This window comes from Numida meleagris, chromosome 3 (assembly GCF_002078875.1).
Source record: "Numida meleagris isolate 19003 breed g44 Domestic line chromosome 3, NumMel1.0, whole genome shotgun sequence".
Taxonomy (NCBI): Eukaryota; Metazoa; Chordata; class Aves; order Galliformes; family Numididae; genus Numida; species Numida meleagris.
In genome coordinates this window covers 41,130,923-41,155,447 of record NC_034411.1, presented here as the reverse complement: position 1 = coordinate 41,155,447, position 24,525 = coordinate 41,130,923, and the positions used below count along the sequence as shown (strand labels likewise).

The window sequence follows — 24,525 nt, the reverse complement described above, 5'->3', positions numbered from 1 at the left end:
ATCAAACACACATGGTTCCGTATTAAGGATTTGGTGGAGGTCCACATCTGATACAAATAAATAGCCTGGAAAGTCCCAGATATCTCCATGGACCTAACCTGGAAACCTCAGAAGCTTGCCTCCCCAGCCCTCCTGAGGACCATGAAGACCAGATGATTTTTCTCTAGTATGATCCCAATTATTTCATTAGGGTTGTTCTTGAGTAATGACTCAAGGCCATGCCAACGAGGAGTGAATTAGACTCACTGTTTCCCCTTGGCAAAAAAAAAAAAAAAAAAAAAAAAAAAAAGACGAACAAAGAAAACCAACCAACACCTCATACCCATGTTTTCAGAGCTTTAAAAACTCCTCTGTGACATTCACTTCTGGAAGCAAACAAAGGTTTAGGAGCAATTTTTTTATTATTATTCTTAGCCACTTCTAATTTCCCCTCTTATTCCCATCTCCTAGTTTGCTGAGGAATTACTTCATATTTTCTGTCAATCCCTCAACATTTCTATACCAGTTTACTCCTGTTTTTTTCCCTGGGCTGTTTGATTCATTCCATGCCCCTGAGAAATTGTCCTGGTCTAGTCATAATTTTTAAATGTACCAAGACTTGGCATCCATTCAAGGAAGTAGAAATGTTCCCATATGGATCGGCTGTCCAGTCACAGGCCAAAAATACCACACAGTTTTTACTGAGGAGCTCTAAGGGTGACATGCCCAAACACACTCAGGATCCAAGGTAAGATCACAAGAAATATTTTGGTACCCAGGACAAACATCAGGCAGGTTTAACCTGGTGACTTCCAGAACTAGACTGCAAAGCCCTTATCTTCATCTGGCACACATCTCCTGAGGAACTCCTTGGTTTGATGTGATATTTTGTTGTGCACAGTCCACAGAGCACGGCTCTCTGTTCAAGGCAAAGCCACCCTATCTGAACAACCTCTGGGTCTGTTTGCTGTTCAAGCCCAGCTGGAAGCCAGATACTAGGCAAATCACAACCAACATGTTTGGGAATCTCACCTAGGGTAGTGGTGGGTGAAAGGCTCTCAAGATAAGTGATTTTCTCAAATAGCATTAAATTCATCACATAACGCTGATCTCAAGTAGGTCGTGGCTACATTCACTCAGAAACTCATGCTGACAAGTTCCCCCAATTAAATAAAAACCCACTGACTTCCGTCAGACTGCACTGGTAACTTTGAACCTTTCAACAGTAAAAAAGTGCATTGAATCTAGGTCTTTCACCTACACAAGAGACTTAGTCACTTGGCTGCTATATGAGAACCGTCTATTTTAGAAGAATGCAATGAGCTCTATTTAGGTCTTCTAAAGAACAGGGATAAGCACGCACAGTTAAGAAATGGTATTTTCCTATCCGCACTGAACCAGTCATAGGTGTTATATCTCAGATGCAATGTCATCCATGCCAGGCTAATATGCACCTGACATTCAACAGAGCTTATTAGCAATACTCTAATCTGCACAGGGCAAGCTTCAATCAGTTTGGTCTGATATAAACCCTTCTGAAGGTCTGAAGCCCTGAATACACGGATAGGATAGAGAACATGCACTGACTTTTATTCTTTTGTTGGACAATTCATAACGAATAAAAAGCAGAAACAAGGACTGGCTTTTAAAATATTCGCAAGCCCTGAAAACAAGCAAAATACTTTTCTCTGGATATTTCCAATAAAAAATTTGGTCTTTCTCTTCTGCAATGAGGGTGGCATTTAATCTCAAATTGGAGTTGTAAATTCTAGCATTTTTTCTACAATACTGGAGAAGATGAAGGGCAGAGACAAGGGAGCCTGTTGATGTTGAATAATCACATATTGACAACACAGTATTGTTATACTTGGGGAGGGACAAAATTAAGGACCAACTGGTGGCACTGGTAGGCGTGGGCTGCTATTTGGCCCCCCCAAAAGCTGCCAGCATTGTGGTAGAGTGCCTGCTGTCACTTGACTGCACCCAAGCTCTTCACAATGCATCTCCTTTGAAGACCACAAACGTATACCTGCTTCTCTGGGATGCAATACAAGCACAGCCAGGCAGGGTCCCAGAAGACAAAGGTTTACTCAAGTGGAACAAGTGGTGTGTCCTCTTTTGCCTTGACACCCTTCCATGCAATTTCTGCCCCAAGGCAGACTGAGAAAACCTCTGCAAGACACCTGCAGAACTGGGAGACCTGTAGAATGCTGGGTATTTGTACCTCAGCACAGATCTAAACAAGGGCCGGTCTTATTTATTGTTTTATTATAACAGAGTAAAAATGACACATATCTCCAAAAGCCTGCAGTGTGTCCCAGCTGTGTGCTCTCCCCAGCCAAGTACCACTTCCGAGAAATCCCATTCCAGCACTCTGCAGCTCAGGAAAAGCCATACCTGCAGGCCTTGTTGCAGCATGCATGGGTAAGAAAGCCTCCGCTTAAAACTTTGTTCAGTACTTCATATTTACACTGGTATCCTAGCTTCTAGTACAGCTTTCCTCACCTACAAGCACATGCAATGAGAAGTTTCAGCACATAAGCAGTGGCTGTAATCTGTCTCCGACCTGATGAGGCTGCTCCAGCCCCAGCTGACACTGCTCAGGGCAACTGCAGAAACCTGAGCTTGGGCTGAGACAGAGTCCAGTGAATACAAAAAATAGCTAAAAGTGACCCATTATCTGCTGCCTTGCAGCACACTCCTCTCTCCAATGTTACACTTCTGAGTGAGGAATAGAATTTATTTCCGTACTATTACAAAAAATAAAAAATAGCTAACAATAGATTTTCTTTTGCACAGGTGTTAAAAGACTGTGAAGAGTACAAGAGAAAAAATCAAACACATCTGAGCCCTGAAATAACTTTTTACTTTCATTTTTTATCACCAAGTCAGAAAGCTTCCAGATTGAGCTAGCTGAGGGCTAGACCACAGTCCCACCAGTCCACAAAATCAAACCAGTTATAACATTTGACACCACCTGAAAACCTGTCTCCTTACAGGAAAGCTCCAGGTTTCCTCCCAGAGTGGAGAATACGTGGAGACAATTGGCATTAGAAATTGCATGCTTCATTGGCAAAATAAAGCAAATACAAATTTCCCAGGAAAGCGTTGATGAAGTTGTCAAGGTAAAAAGCATCACCTTTGCAGATGTGGCACTGTGTATGTGATACTGTGACTTTCAGGTTGAGGAGAGTAATTAACTGGGCTAATTTTTCCTCTGTGCCTCCCCTGCACACCTGTGAATCTCCAGTTAGCAGGGAGAAGAGCTCCAGGTGTCCATCAAAGGGGAAGGAGAGCTGCTATATATAATGCAGAGCTCCACACCCAGTGTGGTAAGGCCTCATCAATTTGAGAGGAATTTTTGATTCTCTTTTATTTGATCATTTTGCTGAGAAGATATTTCTTTCTTTCCCTATTTACTTTTGAGGGGCATACAGACAGGCAACAAAATATTCATCACTGAGACATTGTCAGCTTGCAAATACCTTGCAGTAATTGTTAAAAAAAATAAGTTGTAATGGCAGTTTGTAAGATCTTTAATGCGTTCATGTGAGGAATATTGTGTTGAGAGGACATAAAAGGTGCCCTATATATGCTCTAAAGTCAATATTCCTCAAACTAACACCCCTGTCCCTGCTTTTCTTTCTTTAGGACTTTCAGTGGGACAGAATCAAAATGTATTACTTTCATTGCCATGTATATAACCACGTATAGGTCATAGAATACTGCATAGATGTACATGCTGAATTATGTGCATATACTGTAGCCTGGGACAGGAATTAACCTTTCAGGCAGAAGAGTGATTTCTGTGTATCTCTGTGATCTTCAGAGAGGAAGCTGTGGGCGGAGATTTAATCAGATGTCACTGTCTGTTATACATTCATAAAAGGATGAACAATCATGGCAATTGAAGGAACCTATCATCAACTGAGAAGAAAAGACCATTTTTCTGAAGTATACAAATTCAGTCTTTTAGGACAAAATGACTACTGAAAACTCTAATCATTACCATTTGCTTCTTTAAACGTCCACCTCCCTTTATCTGCCCTTAGAGCTGAAAACACAAACCCCTTGAAATATTTTGGTTCTCTGAAGGACTGATCATTGCCTTCTTCACCTTATGTCCCAGTTTGGTAACCAGGCTGGGGGCACAGTGTTTCTTCCCTTTCCTCTCCCCATGAAGAGTGGAGCAAGATGAGGTGCTGGCACAGGAGGGCACTGGGGTACACCCCCTTCTGCAGGGGTGCACCCCCTCCTGCAGGACTGCACTGACAAGGCTCCTGTAGGACCCGCTGCTGTGAGGCTGGTGCTTGTGGGAGGCAGTTTTGAAGGTTTAACACAGCTCATGCAACATACACTAGAAGAGAAAACGGTGCCACAGCTTAAAAAAAAAAGGGGGGGATGGGGAGAGAAACAAAAACAAACTGCTTCCTCAGAGCTCCGTGCTTTCACTGTCCTTGCCAGCCATGGCCTAGGGGTACTCCATGGGCCACTCCACCCCAGTTTTCATGGAAAGACCAGGGAGATCCTTTCTCTGCAAAGCCGATATCCACCAGGCTGAGCAAAGCTTACACAGCTGTTGTACTAGCTAAGGGCTACTCTGGGAGCAGGGTAGGCCTTGGGGTTCAAGAAACCGGAGGTTGTGGTTCCCCGCCCCAGCTGGGCCTCCCCAGCAGAGCCCCTCTGCCTGTCCCTGAGGGGCTGTGCTCTGTGCGGGGCCAAAGGGCAGGCTGGGGAGGATATGGGTGGGACGCAGCCGCCATGAGGAAGCCCTCGTTCACAACTCACTCCAGGAGGAAACGGGCAGTGATCCCAAGGAAATCGTTTTGTGTTCCTGAGCAGTGGAGGGGGGAAAATGGGACCTGCCCAGCCCTGCTGCAGCACAGGCACGGCCAGCTGGTTGTCAGGCCCTCACTCCCCACGGCTTCCCCCATTACCCAGGGACAAGGAGTGGGACAGATTTGCCGTGCCTTCCGAGTGAGCACAAAGATGCAGCCACTTCTGGAAATGAGCTGAGGTTTATCGCACAGCTTGGCCTGGGCTGAGTGGCAGAGCAGCTCCGTGCCCCATGCCAGGGTCAAGCACAACCTACGAGGCCGTGATGAGGGGCCCGGGGACATGGCGGGAGCTCTCAAGGAAACATTTTGCTGAAAACAAAACTCCCAAAGCCTTTCAACAGCAGAGCACTGAAAATAGACTTCAGGCCCAGAGGGAGGGGGGGATTGGAAAAGGTTAGGAGTGGGGGAGAGAGGAAAGAAGGAGAGATCAAACGACTGAGGACAACCCTGGGGAAAATGGGGGCATGAAGGTTGCCAAAGATTTTTTAAGTGTGTTTCCTGCAGGAGAGGGAGGCTTGGAGGGCCAGCTTGCTGCAGTTTGGCTGGAGTTGAGAGCTCTGCGAGAGGCTCTTCAGGCCCGCTCCAAGCACAGCCATTCATTACCCGCTGCTGCATCCTTCAAAACAGGAAGCGTTGCCAGAGCATTAATTTATCTCTTAATCGCTGTCCTTTTGTTGCTGTGAAAAATGTTTAGTCATAGATTTAATTCCTCTCACTCCACCCCCCTACATCCCGACCACCTCTGATCACAAACACCATGAAGAGACAGAGCTCAATGGCTTTTCTTTTGGCTTTTTTTTGCAATAATTTAACTTCCAGAAGATCAGCTACCTCACTCACAGCTTTCATTAAAGAGCCCCGCACAGCAACAAGAGAGCTGCCCCTGGCTCAAAGTGGGAGTGTAATTCTTTGGGATTTTGCCTTGTCATTATTCTTTCTTGCTCTTGTTATTGTCTCCAGTCCATCCTCCCCAGCCCCAATTCACTTTAAACAGATGTCTTATTTGTTCATAGCCTGCTGAGGATTTGCCCTGGCAGAGAGATCTTTTTTGTATTTTGTTTTGCCTTTTTTTTTCTTAAATGTGTTTTAAATTTTACGAAGAGCCCATGAAACAATAGCAGATGTGTTGTAGCTACAATTAATTGGATAATTAACTTAATTTGTGTATTGCATTTTAGGTTTGTGTTTCTTGCACAACAGAGAGTGTGTACAAGGAGCTAGGGTGGGCATGAGTGGAGAGGAGGGAGGAGGGTTGCAGAAGAGAAACCCCATTTGGGGAGTTACATCAGGGGATCACAGCCCTGGGGGCAGGCCAGAGACACATTGGGTTGCCCAGGGTGTGGTGCGCAAACAGACAGGAGAGAGGAGTGAGGGGAAGGGGCCATGTTCTTTAGCAAGATTTCTGCATTGGAGATGCCGCTGGTGGTGAGCACCACAGTCTTGGCTGTAACATCATCCTGGAGGTCTGACCCATTGGGCACACTCAAGAGGTCTATGGAGTGTAACAGAATGGTCCTGAGGGTTCAGATCTCCTAGGATGGTCTCAGCCTCCCCTGCCCCTCTCAAGGTGCCAAAGGGATGCTTGGATGAACCAGTCTCTTGCTGTGGGGCCTTCAGGATATAAAAGAGCCACAGGTAAGCTCAGAGCCCTGTGGCAGAGCTCACATCCCAAACCCATCCAAGTGGCAGCCAGGACAAGCAGGGCCCTCCTGCACCCATGTGCCTGGCCAGACAGCCCCACATCCCCTTCGACACCACACATCAGCTAGTGCCTGCCCTGCAGCCAACAGCCTGGAGACCTCAGTGACCTCTCTGCTGCATGCTGTCTGCAGCCCCCAGGATGCCCGCTCTGCCACCCAGGCAGGCCAGCAGCCTTGGACATGAGCATTGTTCCTTGGTGTGAAGCCATGCCAGGCGACACAGCTCAGGCTGGGCCGTGTGCCTGCCCAGTGGGAGGGTCAGAATCTGGCCCTGTGTTTTAATAACCCTCCATGTCTCCTGCTTAAAGCATTTTCAAAGTTCTCCTGTGGCTATTTTGTGTGGAGTTTGGCAGCAGAGGCTTCAAAGCAGGGCCAGAGCAACATGGCTGCATGATGCCTCATTCCTGCCTGAGTTCCAGCTCTGAGCAGCTGAACAACATGAGCAGGAACAAGACTGGCAACTCTGAAACAAAACTGGACTGGATCCTGCAGTGAGCTCCAGAAAGGCAGACTCAGTGTCTACGCAGTGCTGTCTTGACTTCCTAAGGCTGCCCATACTGCACTCAGAGCAAGACCAAGCCTTTGGCTCTTCTTTACAGGTACCTAAGAGGAACTCGAAGTTACGAACAACTCTGAAAGCCTTGCATAAGTAATCCCAGAGTTGCTCTCAGGAAACTTTGCAGCACTGGTAGAACGGTTCATCTTTTATGCATTATGGTTTATAGCTATCATCAGAACAACAATTTTCATGATAAAAGTAGATTTTTTTCCTATAAACCTTGCAGTAGAAATCCATCTCAACAAGTCTTTCAGGCACAGAAACAAAACAAAGCTTAGACTGCTCAGATGAGAACAAATGATACTGCTAATTGCAGTGTACCATTGCCAGATATTGGCATTTAACTCTCACTACAGTAAATGTAAATGTCAGCTAGAATGACACAGTCCGGCTTCATCACCCAAGGCAAGATTTCCAAGCCAGGATTAGAAGGATCCAAATTTCCTACATTTTTTTTCTTTTATTTTCCTGTAGCAGCAGATGAGGGGAGAGAATGGAACTATTTAGTCTTCAAAAAGGCTGGGAATGGGAACCCACAGAGATCCTGGTTCATGCTTGACTAACAGATTATGGTAAAAACACAACATCACTAGTAGAGCTATTGGAGAGAATTATACCCAGAAGAAGTCCTTAGAAGATGTTAAAAAGAAAATCCCATTTAAAGTAAAAGGAAAAATGCTATTCAGCACAACATTTTTCTGATTATTTCTTCCTGTTTTTTTCCTACTGTATTCGGTTTCTTCTCCTGCTTTCTCTTAATTTGGACACTGCAAAGCTGCCAATTATTCTTTTATTACTTTTTTTTTTTTTCATAATGCCAGCAAAATCTGCTGCTTTTCTGCAATCCAGAGCACCTGGAACACTGGGATTAAGGAATACCAGCTGAATTCAGAGGGGAAGAAAGGGGCATTTAGCTTATGTGGTGGAGGACAGAGCACGAACTCTCAGTGTCCCTTCATGCAATAGCTATACCAGTGAATCAAGTACAGCCTGGCTGAAGAACCAGAGCAAGTGAAAGGAATTCTGATGCTTTAATGCTTTGTTATTACACATTATGATTTTTAAAGCAGCTGCACAAGCCAGGCTGAGCAGGAGGGAACCTGAGCCATGATTTATGAATAGTTAGGAGTCATATTACTGGCATCATTAATCACAACTGCTGATAAATTAATCTACCTTCTAATTTGTGTGCAAGATGTTCAGCTGATAGTAGAGGAGATGTCAGCATTTAGGGTACTGTGCTTATACAGCTCTCCGTGAAGTGCCATTTTTGATCACTAAGCCCTCTGTTAGTTTCTCCTGGTGAACAAGCCAACACTGGCCATCAGTGAGAATAATCCAGAAAGCAGCTGCTTGCCTAAAGGGGCCTTCCAGGACACAACACCAGGGAAAAAGATGGAGGCCAACCATGGCTTAGTGCGATGGTGGTAATCAAAAACTCACCTCTGACCCGCGCTGAAATCTGCCCTCCAAACAACTGCGCTTGAACGTCTTCCAAGCCAGCTTCCTCTACATCTACAGAGGACATTCCTTACATTTTAATGAAGGCCACAAGTTTTTATTTCTCAAGTACCCAGAGACAGAATGACATGTCCACATATGGGAAGGATAAAAGAGCAGTTACTTAGCTGAGGAGATTTTCTAATAATGAACACTGAAAAAATGAGTATTTAGTTTATTTGCAGTCTTTTGATGATAGACAGACACTGAAGCATAAGGTGATTTTGAGAAAAAAAACTTTTCAACTCCTATTTTATTCACAAATGTAATATTTTTATAATGTTAAGGGTTTAAATGGCTCTTCCAGAGATCTAGAAAATCACATTATCTAAGTTGCTTAGCTTCATAAACAAGAAGAAATAAAAAATAACTCCAGTATGCTGATTTCTAATAAGAGCAAACTTCCCAAGGTATCCTCACATTATTTTTTTTTCTGTTAATTTCATAGTGTATACAGAATACTATAAGATTTAAAAATTACCTTGACCTAAAACATTTAAATAGGCAGAGTTCTGTTACAGAAAATTTTCAGTGGTTTGAGACCTTAAGCCTACTGTTAATCCAGGAATGATTTTTATCTGTCCTACATTTCAGAATGGAAACGTGCTTTACGTGAAAAGGACAGAAACATCTATTGTGACAGGCCCATTAGAAATGAATTAGCAAGCAAAGCGCAGCTGAGATGGTCAAAGGTGCACTGTAAATACAATTTATCATATCAATATCACTTTCACATGTTTGTGTGTGTTTTTATAAGTATACATCTGTGTTGTTTGGATATGTATTTGAGAAACAAGTCCAGCTCTACTTCAACACACTAATACAAAGCTACTAAAATTGCTAGTTCTATAAAAAACATGATTGAAAGTAGAACAAGATGTGGCAAGAATCTGCTTCAAAATATAAATTCAAGTACCGTAACTTCTTAGGTGTCATGGACTTCAAAACAGTAAGTCCTAAGTTGTTATTTCAGGATAAATAAATAGATAGATAGATCAATTTTTTTTTTTTTTTTTTTTTTTATCTTCCAGGAAGTCAAACTGCATTTTCTCAAATATTTTCCTCTCTCTGATGCTCTCCCTCTTGAGGATGTGTCCATGAATTCAGTCTGGTATTTCCTCAATTAAGATATCTAAAGTGAAAGCAGAGACAACCCTGCTCTCACTCCCTGATTTTCCTCTACCAGCTTAACTTTTTCCCATACTCCCCTCTCTACCTACAACAGTGGTGCCAGGATTCATTGCACAGTGAAGAGGAGATGAAATTCTTTGCTGGACAGCTATCCAACATTCAGGCATGCAGCCAGGTACCTATGGACCTGGCAGGTAAGGGGCTCCTTACATTCAGACATGGCATGTTTGTCAGGCTTTGTTGTATCCCCTTCTCTGATGGTGACCCACAGAGAGAGCAACACAGCAGGGTAAGGAGAAGGATCACTTCCCTGGAGATGGGATAGTCTCAGGAACCCCTCTCTAATGTGAAATCTTCATTTGTCATCATTGCCAGTTAAATATTCATGCCTGTTTTCCATCAGCAAGGGAGAGCAGCATGAGGTTTCCTTTGAGCTCTGGAACAAAACAGTCATGGAAATTGTCAACCCAGGTCAAGAACAGATTTAATAACAGACCAGATCTCAGTGATCGAAGATACCAGCCTTCTTGCTCTGTTCTCCCCATTACCTTGCAAGCTCTCTCTGCTCTTATTTTATCAGCTCTATGCAGCCATGTCCATCTCTGCATGGACGGTTACTGTGCTCCTCTAATTACTTTTCAGGTTCCCAGGACCTTGATGGTTCTTTTCAAGAACTGCTTTTCATGACTTGAAAGTAAATCAACTAGAAAGTAATAGAAAGTAATTTCTAATCTGTTGAGCTGCAGTTACAGAGAGTTTAAAGCCTGTTGCTCCTGCAGCATAACTTGCAGTCCAGTAGAGAAGGAGGAGGGCCCTGGCTACTTAACCTTTCAGGAAATTGAAGCATCTCTTCTGCCAACTCTCTCATTGCTCCTAGATAGCCACTGATGTGATCTGGCTGTGAAATGAGGGAGCAAAGAAGAACCATGATTTACTGTTATTTTTCCAGGGAGAAGGTTGACGGACAGCAGAGCGGTTGTACTTTGGAGTTGCATGCCTGCCCACATACAGCACATACTCAGTGAGGGGTCCAAGTCACAGTATCAGACCAGTCGACTCCAGTTCAAGCTGGCTGAGGATATGGCCTTCTCCACAGAGCTGTAGTGGTAGACTGGGACCTGGAGTGTGCAAGAGAAAGAGGATAAGCTTCAGGAACAAATCTCCATAGGCTGCATACTCTTGTTCCAGATGTAGGTGGTCACATTTGGAATCTGCAATATTTGGATTCATTAGTTACCCAATCTGCTACCATCCCTGGAAGCATTTTAACAAGCCACTGACTTCTACTGCTTCTTCTGAGACTTCCCAAAGGTGGACACTTAGCTTACACAAACTGCCTTGTTGACCACCTGTTCCACCTGTTGTGGCTGAGCTACTCCAGCCAGAGACTGGGATATTCCTGACAGTATTACAGCTAAGCTCTGCTTGTATTATGTCCTTTCTTGTCAGTTCCCTCTCCTGCATTGTCCAGGAAGGGAGACCAAGTTCACCGACACAGCTGAACTTAAGGTCAGATAGAAGAACAAGGAAGACTTTTGCCCCATGTTTCTTCTTTGCTTGGATATTCCGACTGGGCAACACATTTTGCCTTCAGAAACCCTTTCTGTTGATTTAAAAGGGCTGCTTCTACCAGCTACATTTTATTTAAGAACAGTCTGGTACGCATTAATTAATATTAGAGGCCATGTTTTCCCGCTGCACAGTAGCTTCTGTCAGGAACAGCTCCATTTCCTGCCCTGGGAGGACATGGAGATCAAGGCACTGTTGTCCAGGAAAAGAAAGGGTTGTCATCTGGCCTCACAAAGTCCTCAGCCAGGCTGGTGAGGAATTTTCTGTGGGACACCATAATTGATTTAAACAAAGACTAACAGTAGGGCTAGAGAGACACAGAAGAGGACTCCAGTCATTGAGGGTCATAAGAGGGTGCATCTGTTAATCTGACATTGATAGAACTTCTGATTTTTCAGATTCCCAGCCTGAATCTTGCCTGCCCTGCCATACAGACTCATTTTGATGTTACAGCCTCACTTCCTCAAGAACTTCTCTCATCCTTGTCCATAGCTATTATCAGCCTTACCACAGGTTTCAGATGCTTCCCCAACTCTATTTTTCTAGCTGAGGAGCAGGACTGCAAATGAGCAGGTCAGGTTTTATCCCTGCCTCCCATCGCATTCCCCCCAGCACTCATCTACGGAACACACATATTCCCCTCAGGTGACATTTTGACTATATAAGGCACAGAAATCTAGCCTCGCCCACAAGGTAGTCACCTTACAGAGCTTCTGCAGAGAGAACTCTTGTCCAAAAAAAGATTCACTTGTCTGTAAACAACCATCTTGGTCATGTGCACACATCCATCCAGGAGTGCCCACTTTGGGGCATAGACTGATGGAGGAAATTTAAAGGAGAGGTTCAAAACAGCTATTTCCTCTGGTTTATGTCTCAGGGACTTAACTCCGCTCTATACTTCAGGCATACTGGGCTTTAGATTTCTGTCATGCTCCTTACCATGGTAATAGTCCCTTTTAACAGCAGAACTAGCAGAAGCCCAAATAGGGAGATGATTACTTTTGATGTTTGCTGTTAATATTTTACAGTATGATTACCTTCAGCAGCACAAAGCCCTGGGACAGGAATAAAGGCTCCGAGGAAGACTTGTCTTCCATGGGAGTGGAAACAAGGGTACGTGTGTGCGATGCCGTGGCAAGCTGCCCTTCACCTTCCCCTGGCAGCCTCAGCTCTTCCATGTTGGCACAGCTGGGTGTACATGTGGTCGCTCCATTCCTTCTAATAGGAGGAGGAGGCAAGTATAGCCATTGCACCTGTACTATTATGCTACAGAAACATTTTACAAGGCCTGGTACCAAGTATATTAAAAATGGTGCCAGATTCCCAGGGTCTTTTGTCCTCCCAGAGCTGCCTCCTCCACAGCTTTCCCTTTTGGCGTTGCTCTCAGCAAGGCTGTTTCCAGGCACTGCGAAGAACAAGGGGCTGAGGACACCTGCAAAGAGCCTGGCTCTGCCCTATGGGGAGGCACTGGGAGCTCTCTGCGGTTTCAGATGTACTATGCGGCCACGAGCAAAGCTCCTGCATTGTACCTGCCCAGGGCATTGCCCTCTCTCAGGAGATTAGTCCAGATCCTGTGCTGATGGTGTTAAGATCTCCATCTCTTTTCTTCTTAAATAGAAAACCATGTAGGAACCTACCAGAAGTCAGAAGTTCACAGACCGTCTGCTGCTTGCTTGAATCGATGTGAACCTCTGCTGTGGAAATGTTGCTAGGACATGCTTTCTCATGAGCGCGCCACACTTTCAGACTGGGCGAAAATACCACAAGAATAACCTTTCTCATGGTATTTCAGTATTTATTTTCTGGTTCCTGTCCAACCCTAAATCAGGAAGTGCAGAAGCGTGAGAAAATTTTATAAAAAGAAAAAAAAGAACAGCTTAATGATGGTTTCTAAGTCTCAGAAAAGTTTCTGTTCTGCTCGAGCCCGAGGCTAAAGTTGCTTTCTTGTTTTATTCTAACAGGTTCATCCATTCGCATCTGCCTCTGGCAGAGCCATCACATTGCCGAGAGGCCATCGGCAGAGGCTGGGGCAGCCCTAAGCCTTACTGCTGCCTTCTGATGGGCTATGATTCCTTCGCCAAGTCACTCAGGCGCTCTGCGTAGCCATCCCCAGCCTCTCTATGAAGGTCACTCATATTAATCTTCCTTTGCAAAGTGTTTTAAGATGCTTGGGTGAAAGCTCCTATGCAAGTGCAAGGTATTTTTACAATTAATATCCCATTTTTCACCCCAGCAAGCGTAACTAACTGAGCCTGTACATATCCCTTTAAACCTTTAAACAGTGGAAACCTTTCACAGTGACTTAGGATATGATGTAATGTCTACGCATTGTTAACAGGACCAAAGTGCAATAAACATTCATTTTAATGAACAAAGCAAAGAGATGTAACTCATAAGACCCACAGGGAGATGCGTTGTATAGGGTTGCCATGTTTGCATACACGCTTTTCTGACTGCCGTCAGTTTTAACAAGGGTAAAATACTATTGATGTTAAATCACATGGCTTTTTGTTCTGTGCGTTTTTTTGTTGTTTTGTTTTTTAAATGAGCCTCAGATTTGCAGGGGTGTTTCTGAAGACATAATGGCTACATCTGTACTAATAAGCTAAATGTGTCCAGGGCTGTGCTGAGGCCCCACGGCCAACTGCCACAGGCAAGCTACCTCCACACCACAGAGCTCCTCTGTGCCACAGCAGTCGTGCCACATGCAAGCCACCTCCTGGGAGCCAGTGCTGGCTCCAGAGACATGCCAGGAATTGTTCAGGTTAGTGCTCACTGGCACCAGGCTCAACAGCACCAAGGTTGGTTCGGACAATTAACAGCATGAGTATGCGAGTGCCAGCACCTGGCCACAGTCCCTGGCACTATTTGATTTCTTACTATCGAGTAGCCATGCAGCCTTCCGAGTCTTTATTGGTGGTGACAGTACGGGGAAAGGAGAAAGGTGGGGTTACTTTCACAAGGCTGGCAGATAGAGAAACCAGGCTGCTTGGGTTATTTCATGTTGGATTTGGGAATTATTCAGAGACAATCAGAGTGGGGGCCTGCAAGTCTGTTTTGGCACAGCTGCTGTACAAAGGAGGGCAGGGTTTTGGAAGAGGCTGCACGCTCGAGAGTTCCTGGCACTGAAGAATACCTGGTTAAAGTCACTTTACATATTAGTACTCTATTAAATGAATGTAACCAGAACACAGTATTCTTAGACATCCGCTCAGTCCCTTGCAGTCCCTGGAAGCCCAAGTCACTACATTCACAACTTGCTGCAGCTAAACACCTAGGGCATTTCATGCTATCACATGCAAACCCTTAACAAATAAAATGTCCTGACTGAATGCCTGTGCTTTATTCTTGTACAGATGTTTAATTAAAAGCCTCATTGAATGGCGCTCTGAAAAGTTATGTTCTTCCTTTCATGTTTTCTTAGAAAAAAAATCTGCAAGTAGTACATGGAAAGCAGGGGGGTAATTGTTTCCTCATCTAATTACTGAATAACTTTTTCCAAAAATTTCCCTGAGTTGGGCAGGAATTAGCAGTGCCACATATGTGCAGCATACTGTCTTTGACGTATCACTTACCTACCTGGTGAGACAATTAGGTTACCAAATGCTAAGAAAGGTCCTTGACACCTTGTAAACCACTGAACATGAGAAGCCTGCCCACCCAAGCCAGTGCCGCTCATCAGCAGCATAAAGGAATGCAGCCTTTCCCTTTTTTGTTGTTTTTTTTTTCCCTGGGAAACATATACTGATTCACACAAAAGAGGAATTACTTTACTTTCTCATGTTGACACAGCAGCAGATTGACAGGCTGAATAGGCTTCCAAACCCTTCTCCGAAAAAGCTGGTTAAGAAGTGATGTTGCAGGAACAGCCAGGCATGAGCGCGCTTCCTCTGCTTACTACTGTGTATGACCTGTGTTGCAAGAGAGCACAGAGCCCCAGGCCCCACCGCAGTGAGCACTTTTCTAATTTGTAACATGAAGGTGCCCTGGGGAGCTCCTGGTGGAGTGAGGTGCTGACGCTGGTCCAGGAGACCTAGGTTCTGCTCCTGCTATTGCTCATGAGTGTAGTGCTCTTCCTCCCTACCTCCAGGCTCAGTTCAGTGAAGCAGCACAGGCTTCACTTCACCTCCTTGGATTTCAGCAACAATGTAAGCGCTATACCAGTGCTGTCCTGCTTTTTGGGGCTGGCACCTGCTGTTGCTCAAAGCCAGAGGCCACTCCATACTTGCTGTCAGACTGAAATGCTTCTTAGCTGCCTGAACACATATCTAGGCCTGAGGATTTAGCCCTTTTGTGGAAGAAGATCTAGAAACTGTGAGCAGTGGATTCTTTTGCTGCATTTCCTTTCCCTCTGCTTTCACACTTATCTCCTTCTGCCTTCTTCACTGCAGCTCCTTTTGGATGTGGGAGTCCCCAAGGACCCCAAGAACAGCCATCTGGTCCTTCTCCTTTGCAGTCTTCAGTGTTTTGACATCAGCAGGCTGACATCAGTGCCACAGAGCATTTCTGTGACAAAGAGATGAGCATGATGGGCTCCTCTGCCTGGACCCCTTTGCAAAGTCTTGCTAGATTGCTATAGAGTATTCCCAGCCAGTCGGTGAGTTCTGCCAAATTAATTAATTCTTGATGACGGCTGCTTCTCTACAGGAAAACAAAAGGGTGTTCGTATGAAGCAAACACAACCTCCTTGCGGCACTTTGGGCAGTGTTTAGGTCTAAGCGTGTTTTTTCCCAGCATTTCAGCAAGGCTTTGTGGTGCAATAGGAAGCTTAGAAGCCATAGGAATGTGTAAGGCCAGTCCTTGATTCATCCTGTAACCTAAAAATACAGGCTGATTCCTGCAGCGGTTATTTTAGTACCAGACAGTGAACTGCTTCCTTGAGATGAAAAGACTCAAACACGGTACCGTCCTCATAAACAGGATCTCGATATATATGGAGAAGAGTCAGACAATTCAGACTGCGTGAGGCTCACACAAATGCAGACACAAACATACACAAACAAACCAGCAAGGCGAGATAAGCAATGCAGCTCTTCACAGCAATTCTCATCTGTTGTTCCTTTCAAGGCAAATAAATATTATTAAAAAAAAAGAAAGAAAGAAAGAAAAAGGAGGAAAAAATAGCAGAAAGAAAATAGAGAGGCTCTCCCTCATGTTTTTTCTAGGTTCTTCCTGCACTTGAGAACTACCAGTCTAAACATGCCCTCCCAGCCTTTCTGCACCTGAAGGAAAATGAGTTCATAAAAAGGCTGCCAAAGACAGTGTAGCTCCTTACTGCAACTCTCAGTGTTTTCATTGCTTCTTACCCCACAGGTTGGTCTCAGCTTATATAAGAAGGACGTCATAAAAACAACTTTGAGAAAAGGTGCATTATTCACAGTACACATATTTTCTGTTAGGCTTTACATGTTTTAACTGCGCAGTGATAAAGCTCTGCAGTCAGCCTTGCTGGTTGGGCTTCAGCAAGGAGGAGCATACTGCTGGGGAATGCTGCCTTGCTGCTGTCTTGAATCAATCAGTACTGCACTCTCTTCTATGCAATAGTTTCCAGAAATATTTGGGAGTACTCCATGCCAGGAAATTTAAATCTCCCTAGCAATTAGTCACTGATGCCAAAAGGACTCTTCTGCAGTAAACATCTCTCAAAGGTTGGACTCCCTACTTACTTCCACCAAGAACAGCCTTAGAGCCACACACATCAGAAACCTGGTGAATAACTGTTTGAGAGATGGCTTCAAGGGTCCAGTTACTATTTTGAGGTCTGAGAGTGACATGCAAGTTTCTTGGTTGTACAAGAGGGTAGTGACAGTTTCCAGATGCAGAAGTCCCTTCTCATCACTTTCAGTACCCTTTTGCTTATGCTCCACTGAAAATGAATTGCAAATGAATACACGAACTTCAGGGTGTTGAACCTTGAGCTATTTTTCTGAAGTAGAGGAGCAGCTAAGGCGAATAGCTTGCCTATGTTATGGGAAGAACAGAGGGATGATCTGCAGTGTAACACCAAAGTTGCTGGAAGTGCTCCGAGGAGGACCCAAAGCTGAAATCTCCATCAGGAAGGGTGGTGGTGTTATGTTATGTGGGATAACTCCCTCCATCAAGCACGGGCCATCCCCCATGCCTCTGGAGCCAGGGAGACTCCATAGAGTTTGGAGGAGCTCTCACAACTCAGGGACTTCCATGCCTTTAGATTTCCACCACCAGGCTGGAAACCTTACAGGCCAATTTTCATCTATTTACTCAGCTATACTAGCCTTTCATTTCTGAGAATCACAATCATGACGGCAACGAAAATTATGTCCTTTCACGCCTCAGAAATATTTCAATACAAGTTTGTTTTGGACTCAGGTTAGGGTTGGGCAGATGCAAAGGTGCTGTTTCTGATGTTATCCAAGCTCTTTTATTCCTGCTTCGCTTTCGTGCGCCTGTTGTCTTTGGGATAGCATTCCTCACAGTAATAAGGTGGCATCTCCCCAGAGTGCCTCCAAGCTACCTCTGGCATTCATGCTGCAACCCATCCTCTGTCAGGCCTGAGTAATCAATTGTAGATAATCAGCAACTCCTTACAGCAGTTTTTCCAAGAGTGAGTGAAAAACAAGAAGCAGTAATAATTGTGTCAGGCTTCCACAGGCTTATTAGAAGACAGAAAACAGACAGAGAGTGGAGCATCTCAGCAGGTAGCTTCCCCCCATGGGCTCAGACAGCAGCAGGCAGCCGCTTTCCATCGCCACGGTACTGCAGTTGCTGTGCCCTGCCTGGAGCCCACCAAGGCAGAGCAGCTTTCCCTCTGCCACGAACCCTCTCCAGGAGAGGTTGTAGCTGCTTGCAGCTCCCCTACCTCCCACCACAATGTGTCCTTGGCAAGGAGATTGTCCCCTCCTTCCTAAGATGGCGTGGGGGCAAGGGGACCAGTGACCAGCATGGCAGCCTGCCCCTAAGCTGTGGGGCAGCACCAGGCAGTGACCAAGGCTTTATGTGAGCATGCCAGTGTGCTTGTCTCAGGATACACATGGACTAGTGGATGAATTTTGTTGGTGTGGGCCCCCTCTGCTTTGACGTTTCATACTTTCCCTTTACAACCTGCACAGCACTCGTCCCGGGTGCTTTCCAGCTCATGCAGGCAGTATTTTCTATGCCTGCTGCTTTGCAGAACGCTTTGAACCAGCTCAATAAAAACACATTTATGCCGATGCTGGCTGCTTTTGTCAGAGCAGAAACAGTCCGGCCCCATCTCACAGACCTCCTGCTGCTTTGCTTGTGCTAGAGCCGGTTCGAGTGCCTTTGCTGTGCCCTGCCAGCAAGCACACACTGCTGCTGCTCTTGTGCTCTCCTGCTTTCCTTCCCCCGCCCATCTTAGGAAATAATTAGCAAAGAAGAAATAATAAAGCAATAGAGTGCACTGCTGAGGCTTCCGACAGCTGCTGGCAGCCGCACTGGCGCGCTCCTGGAGCTGCTGCTTCCCAAGAGAGCCATGTCAGCCTCCTTTTCTGGGTGCCCCCACCCTCCCCACACTGGGGGAGAGGGCAGATGGAGAGGAAGGCATTCAGATGGCACTGGCCTCCTGCAGCGCGTGGGCATTGAAGGGAAGGGAATGCCACCTTTCCCTCAGAGCAGGACAAGCAGTGTCCCACTGTGCAAAGCTCTGCCACAGTGAATATGTGGGCTGTGGGTTCAGGATATAAATAGGTGCACTATTAGAGCAGCATACAGCTGTGGTGCTGCTTGTCTCAGCCAAAAGTATCAGAGGTTACTAAAGTAGCAGCAGCAAACATTGTCACAGCCCAGTGAACGCTGGTGAGCACATCTGTACCTCGGGGAGTGACAAGTACACAGGATGCAGAGCTCTCTGGAACCAAGTCTGGCACCAAAGGGACATCTTGCCACTTCCCACCTCTCAGGAGAGATGGCCAAAGGGGAAGATGGAGCTTCTTTGCCACACCTTCTTCAGCCTCAGCTGCTCTACTGAGAGCCACTTCAAAGGTATCAGTAAGTAGCAATGACAATGATGAAATTTCTTTCCAATTTTACACTTGTCAAGTACTCCACTGCAAAAATATGGCCAGAAAGCACAGCAATACTTTTCTTTTGCATAAGGCCAGACATAAGAGCTCTTAATGGGACTTGGGAAAGGGCTTTACAGTACATGAGCTACCTGCTGAGCATAAAAGTCTCTGCAATGGCAGGGCATGTTTCTTGTGTACTTCCTCAGAATAACGAGGACAGGCAAAAATGTAGTCTCTGATCGATACCTGTTGCTGCCATCCCACAAGGACAACATTTCTGTTTATGGGCAGCTTTGGAGTAACTTCTCTGTGGGAACAGCTTTTGATAGCTCTTCATCTCCACATCAGGTCCCACTACTTCTGTACCAGAGAGATCAGGATTTTCTGGCAGTCTGGGAACCTCTATGCCAGCTCTGCAATTTGCAGTATTCCTTCTACCTTGGCATACACTTGATGTGGCATATGTTCACCACTTTCTTATTGATGTCATATAATTGCAGTGTCCTTATTTGATTAGCAAGCTCAGGCATGCTCGACTCACGTTGTATCTCAGTTATTTTCATCATTAAACACTGATGTATTAACTTCTGAAACAATGCCTACATAACTCCCCAGGGCAGTGTTTTGATTCCATTCTGGAACAAGGACACTCTTCTCTCGTCTGATGCTTTTTCATTCTTCATCTTTTCCTAACAGTTGCTTCTCAAACAAGAGTTTCGCTGGCAATAAACAGAATAAACTTCATTAATTGTTTGGAAATTTAATGCCTCCTGCTAGCTGTTTCTCAGGTACATATTTTATTCTTTTACTGCTTGTTGGATCAAATAGCCTAATATGGATTCAAAGTTTAAAGCCTACCTCCACTGCTCAGACCACCCTCCAAAACAGGGATGTGCAGCTAGCATGCACACACATTCCAAAAGCAGTCTGGTTGCCTTTGCATAGTTTGCGATAGTTGCCTTTGCCAGACCTTCTGACCTGAAATTTTCTGGCTGCTGCCAGTGCCCAGGCTGTCCCTCTCCAAAGCACTTTGTTACCCTCCCCCACATACCTCTACAGACAGATGTCCTCTCAGGTACTGGCTGGTGGCTCTCACCGAGGACAACTAGGAGAACCATTTGAGGAAGACTTACTTTCACTGTTTAGTGTCTTTCCCCTCACCTCCCACCCAGCAGGGAGGACTGGGAGATTCTTCCTGTGATTATTGCTCAATCCCTGCCTTTTCAGCCTGAGATAGCTCAGAGCTATCTCAGGAGCGTAGCATGCCACCCCTCCTTCTTAACCACTGCTCACACCTACACCCAGCCCACTCCACCTATATGTCATCCTCTGAGGCTGTTTAGCTCCAGTGTGGATATCACAAGCCACTTGTCTGGAGGCTTGATTCTCCACCCACTCACATCTTCTGAGTCTTTTCTAAATATCCACGGGTCCAGAGAGGGAGCCCCATGAACCGATGGATGGTGCTTGACCAAGGGAGGCAACTGAGCAGTTCAGCTCCAAACTTTCTTTCCAACAAGTGACCTGCGAGTGAAATGTGGGAAAAGTAGTATCTAGATCATCATCTGGTATAAATCAACAAAGCCCCACTAAAGATATTAAAGCTCTACTGGTTTACACCATCTGGGAGTTCGGCCACAGGGGAGGACTTCTTAATGTTGAGTTTTTAGCCTTTATCATAGATATACATGGGAGGAGAGTTAGTGCCCTATCTGCTCTCAGCGAGCGCTACCAACCCCTACAGAGATCAATAGCAACTCCCTGCTCACATCAAGAGCAGAATGATGCCCTAAAATTAGCATGTATTTGAATCAGTGCATTGTATCTTGTTTGCAGATTAGTAGCACTGAGTAGATATTGAGGGCACAGGAAAGCTAGCCAGTTTAAACAAAGTCAGAATTGACCTGAATTTTTTCTAAGCTGAAATGATCTTTTTGGATAGGAGAGGGAAGAAGAGGTGTTCATAAGTACTCAGGTTTAGGTTCATTTCAGTATTTTGTGTCTTCTTGTGCACCATCTGACTGTTGCAGACAAGGAATAATAAAATTTTACGTACTTCCAGCTTGGGCTGAATGGGGCAGTCCTGGGCTCCTGTACTTGGAAAAAGCAGTTTCTCTTCTAATTTAGAGACCAACTAAGCGCTAAGAAATAGGGTTTGGTGGTTTATCTACATCCTCGAAAGCTGTGCCCTTCAGCAAGCTGTAAGCTTGGGCAGCTCTTCAGTTAGCCCAGACATTCCCAAAGAGACAAATCATATTTGCTGTGTAGCGTTTCCCTTATTTCTGATTGCTGTCTCACAGTTATATTCTGAATTGCAAAAAATGAAATAAATCTGGAGAGAAAAGAAACATGTTTATTCTTCATATTTATGGCAACAACAAATTCCCTTAAGGCATCAGTTTTTTCATTCGATACGGGGAGCGCCAAATGTGGGCTGGCTAATGGATATTTTATGAATGCAATCTGGCCTTGAGCAACTGATTGCTTAACAATTAGGTAAAATATTGAAGCATGCAAAAATAAGAAAGATCTTTTTTTAAAATGACCGTGAACAGAATTCGATTATAGATCAGTTTTGGACAGCTAGCAGCTAAATTACAACTATAACAGTGTATGTCTTCCATACACTGACTCTTCCTTTAAGAACAATTTTTAATATTCTACAGCCTCTGAAGCTTACTGAACTAAAAAATGCCTACACTCTGCTTTGTAGTTTATCTTTTTCTAAACCAACTGAGATTTTTTTTGTCGTTGTATATTTCTGTTTCAGTGGATAATATTTTTCTTGCTGGAAGAAGGTAGAGGGTGTATGCAGAGAACGGTTTCCTCTAGGTCCTAGCGCACTTCCTCTGTCTGCATCTAAGCCAGCAGGATAAAAAAACACAGGCAAGCTGCTCTCTCACCACGCCAAATTGCAAGCACTGTTTTCTTTCTGCTCTTTTTGCTATCTTAACACCTATTTGTGCTTTCTACTTGTTCGTCATAGGAGTAATTTTATTTACTCTTTTACTCCAGCATAGTCCATGGGTGAATAATTAGACACTAATGAAAAGAACTAATGAATGGACTAGTTATTGGTGCGCAATCTTTTGGCTGATGTATGTATTTATCCACTGATTCCACTGTTATGAATAATACACATATTCATCGCACAACTGCTTGAAGGGACAACATTCTCATCCAGGTCCTCTGTGCATCTTAAGTAGCCAGGGCTTCCCTTGAGATCTGGAACTAAAGGACAAAACTTATCCTTGGTGTAAATTGTACTGAGATAAGTGAAATCACTGAGACCTGGGATGAATCTGGCCCATGGAGAGAGACTCTCAAGAGCTCCATTTAATCTCTATCGCAGCATGGTTTTCCCCAGGAATCTCCATAGCCATTCATCTCTCTAACACACATAATAAATAATTTACTCGCAGATATACAGGAGCACTTTGGTTCAATCTGCTAATGATCTTAGCACTGAAAGGGGCTCTAACATGCTTTGAGCCTTTTTACATTGCCTGAGAGACTCAAAGTGCCATTACTGTAAAATGAGACAATGAGAAACAAAGAGGAGGTGGTAGAGTCAAACTCTTGAATTATGAAAAAAATACTTACGTCCTTAAACTCTTTATGGCACATTTATGGTAGCTTTTGTACTTACAGTCATCATCAGCATTTCCACAACAGTTTTCTGGTGGATCTTCAGCAACTTGAATACACCACTGAGACTTATCTCAAGTCACTATAGCTGTCCAGTCAACAAAGACCGACACTTTGGGGGGTCTCTCTCTGTATTGCAGATTGAGCCTACATGACTTGCAGAAAGATTTTGATGAATAAAGCCAAGTGAGGTGAATCTCATGCCTAAATATTTGCCAGAATTCAGTTCTTTCTCACACAGCCTTGTGTTGCTCTTTCCCTTACCTTCCCTACTCCCTTAAGCCAGGGACCTTGGGGTTTTGCTTCAGCCTTCTGCCAGTGTTTCACTGCAAACACTAGGCCTGGGAAAAGAATACAAATGAAAACCATCATGCCTACATGTCACAGCACAGAAAGTATTAAACAAAATTAAAAAAAAAAAAAGACACTGAAAAGAAGTGTCAAAGTCATGGTAGGTTTCATCTCAAGAGGAAAACTTCTGGTCTCACTTATGTCCTGGCCTGAGCCCTGGTAAGTGTGGCACATACAGCAGAGATGCTCTGGATGTCTTTGTAGCAGAGGAATGTGCTTGCTGCAGTCCTTTCCCCATTCACACAGACTGCTCTTCAGAGTCTGTCACACGCCATTTCTGATGCTGCAAATATTTGAGGACTCTCCACTCGAGCTCAAAATGATCTGGATGCTGGCTGTTCATACCAAGTGCTGTTCCAGTCTAAAAGCTTCCAATATAAGGACGTCTTTCATGAAATCTTTAATATCTCTGCTTAATAGCCTCCTTGAATCTGCCCTTTCTTCTTGCCCTAAGTAATTCATTTCCATCCCTGTCACTGCAGCTTTTAAGAATTGATTTAAAATTAATACATGAATAAAACAGTATAAATAATGTATGGTCATTGTATTTAATATTAATAGCCCTTACATGAGGAAAAAATGCATACCTGCAAATAATTTGCAAAAGGTCTGTGGAGCCATACTATTAGATTGCAAAGAGCAGTGATACTGGAGCTGTCTGATGCTTCCCATCAAAACAGCTTTTTTATTTCAGGTGACCAAAGCTTTGCCAAACTTTCCCTTGGAATGAGTCCTTCCAGACTAGACTTTCTGCCTCAAAGTGGATTATTATTCATACATACGTTGTGAAAAACATCTCCCAGACAGCTCATCTATTTCTATGAATGAAACAAGGGGGAGAAACCTATTGTTGACTGACACAGGACAAGCTCTGGCCACCTTTCAGCGAACAGAGCCAGTGTCACTGTGCTATGGAGCAAAGGCTAGACAGGATGTAAGCAGTCTGTTTTGTGATATCTCTGTGAAAATCCCCCTTCTATTCCAAATTGGCATGCAAATAACTGTTTGAACTTACCCAGTACACTTGCTGGAGCACCTCGGCTTGTGCTTCCTGGCAGAGGACATGCAGCAGCTTGGTGCTATGGAGCTTGTCTGCATTTAAGTACATCATGGAATCATAGAATCATAGAATCCTTAGAGTTGGAAGGGACCTCTGAAGGCCATCTAGTCCAACTCCCCTGCAACGAACAGGGACACCACAGCTAGATCGGATTACCCACGGCCTTATCCAGCCTCGCCTTGAAAGT

General features: G+C 44.6%; 1 long non-coding RNA gene across 1 annotated transcript; it reads right to left on the bottom strand.

Moving 5' to 3' along the window:
- On the bottom strand, positions 18,176-23,271 carry LOC110396561. The gene is made up of 3 exons (XR_002437055.1): positions 23,192-23,271; positions 20,680-20,803; positions 18,176-19,998 (listed from the first exon to the last, which is right to left on the bottom strand). It is a non-coding gene; the product is annotated as an uncharacterized LOC110396561 (long non-coding RNA).